Source organism: Arctopsyche grandis, chromosome 8 (genome assembly GCF_051622035.1).
Source record: "Arctopsyche grandis isolate Sample6627 chromosome 8, ASM5162203v2, whole genome shotgun sequence".
NCBI lineage: Eukaryota > Metazoa > Arthropoda > Insecta > Trichoptera > Hydropsychidae > Arctopsyche > Arctopsyche grandis.
The window spans coordinates 13,825,022-13,827,397 of record NC_135362.1 but is presented as its reverse complement, the minus strand read 5'-3'; positions in this window follow the sequence as shown (position 1 = coordinate 13,827,397).

Below are 2,376 nucleotides of genomic sequence, written 5' to 3'. Positions count from 1 at the left end.
AATGCTCCAAAAACTTTTTCTCTCCAAGTACATACATACATACATGAATTTTAATTTAATTGAAGCGTTTCCGTGTTTTTTTAATAAATTATCCTTAATTAGCCATGACATTTACAAGACGTTTTTAAAGGAAAATTCATATACATATATGTAAGTTAATCAAAAAAATGATAAAAGCATTTAATAGTTGCATATAAGATTAATATCGACAGGAGTATATTAATTTGATGACTAATGGAATCAATCAAATATTCAGAGATTTAAATCATTTTAGCAAAAAAAATGTTAACTGATGAAATAAATATTGACTTTCATTTTGAATCGAAAGTTGGCAAAAAAAACTTACCAAAGTAAGGGCATCATAAAATAGTATGAAACAATTAAATACTAAATTAAAAACTGTAGATTAGCATAACATTCTTTTGTTATATATTTTTTTGTGATTTGCTATATTGGAAGTGTTTTAGTATCAAGCTCTTGTTTTCTTTGATCGTTGAAAATTAAGTGAATTCACTTTCGTGACGACAGAATCGTAAAATAACATATAAAAAACGCATCAAATGAAAAATGTCTTCATTTCGGAGTGGTATGTCGTTGCGGACGACGAAAAAAAATAAAAAAAAAAGCGCGCGGACGTGTGGTTGACAGTATCGCGCAGATAGATATTCAAATTTGTTACTCGGCGCCACTGATTTTATCGCGTAAAAAATGATTCATTCATAGCGTGGACGCACAGTGAGGAATGAGGGATGAGGAAAACGTGGAAAACGGCAGGGGAAGGGGTCAAACAGAAAAAACAGAAACAAAAAACACACAACAAAAAAGTGGCATAAAAAGAAAAAGATCGACCCCAGCCGCACAATGGCGGAATAAAGTTGACGAACTAATCCGGCGGAGCGATTCGTCAACATGTCGTACAGTAATTTGTCATAGGAATTAGTCGCGAACAGCTAGCGGTATGCGTAGGGTGACCAAGCGTTACAATTTTCATAGTCATACATATGTATGTACATACATATATGCATATCACATAATCATACTGCAAATGACATACAAAAAAGTCATTGAATTTTTTTTATATAAGTACTTCAGTTCCGATTTACAATTTAAACACGTAGTCACCCTACCCGATTGCCATACATATGCGTGCTTAAAATATGAACCCGCTTCGCGCTATATAAGCGTTGCATTTTTCACGTTTTCTAATCACTACCTAGCGATCAATCAGAATAATAAAAAAGTAGTCGGATATAGTTTTATTGTTTGTATTAAAGTGTAAAATATTTTAGGTCGTAAATTTAAATTTCACAGCAACGAAAGTGTTAACTCGTGAACGAAAGCGATAGCACGTATTTTTCGCGGACTTTTATTTGCGCGAAAATGGAAAAGGAAGTCGAGATAAACAAATTTTACATTATGGCAAAAATCCCCGATGGGTTTGTGCGTATGTTCGGCACAAATCTACATCAGCGAGCAAAAAAATAATACATAGACATAAAATATATATACGTTAGTATAAAAATATGCACGTATACAGGTTGTGTGTGTGTGTGTGTGGGGCACAAGCGCACTGGCAAGTATTTCAATATATTATATGGGATAGGCAAAGGAGTATATTTGCTACGAAAACTCGTTTTTCAAAGGTTTTATCTTGTTCCGCACACTCTTTGGGTTTTCACATGATATGTAGTGAGTGTCAAGTTAAAAGGTTTTTCTCCTATTCCGAATTTTTGTCGAAAGCGTACGTACACACACATATGTATACAATAATGCGAATATTTAGATATATGTATCCATAATGTATACATACACACATATATTTGTACACGGTAATATTGCTTTTCTTATTTTGGCATTTTACCCCATTTCCGCTCTCTGCATAGTTAATCTTTCTCCGTGATATTTCCACGGTAAAGTATACCATATATAGACTCTGTTTTCTAACTAATCTCAAGTCAAACATTGTTAGATAAAAAAAAATTATGATAGTTACATTTAACCATATTATTTACTTACAACTTCCGCAATACATTGTTTTCATGGTTTCATAAATTACTTGACCGTTAGAAATCATCTGTTAGTAGACAATCTTCTTGAATAATTTTGTCATATTCTGATCGTTAAATTAGAGAAATATTAGCTTACTTACAAACTGTAATAAAGTAATTAAAATTAAATTAAGCCAGCAGCATGGCTCAGTGGTTGCGCTAATGCTAACCACCAAGGGGTTCCTGGGTTCAAAACCTGGGTTTGACCTTAATTGAAATTAATTTATTCCGAGTATTTCTGTAGTACTGCTGGTCAGGCTTGGATATATGTGACTTCAAGTCGATCGTTTCCTACCAAAGTTTGCCAATTTATCTGATTTCATTGTTG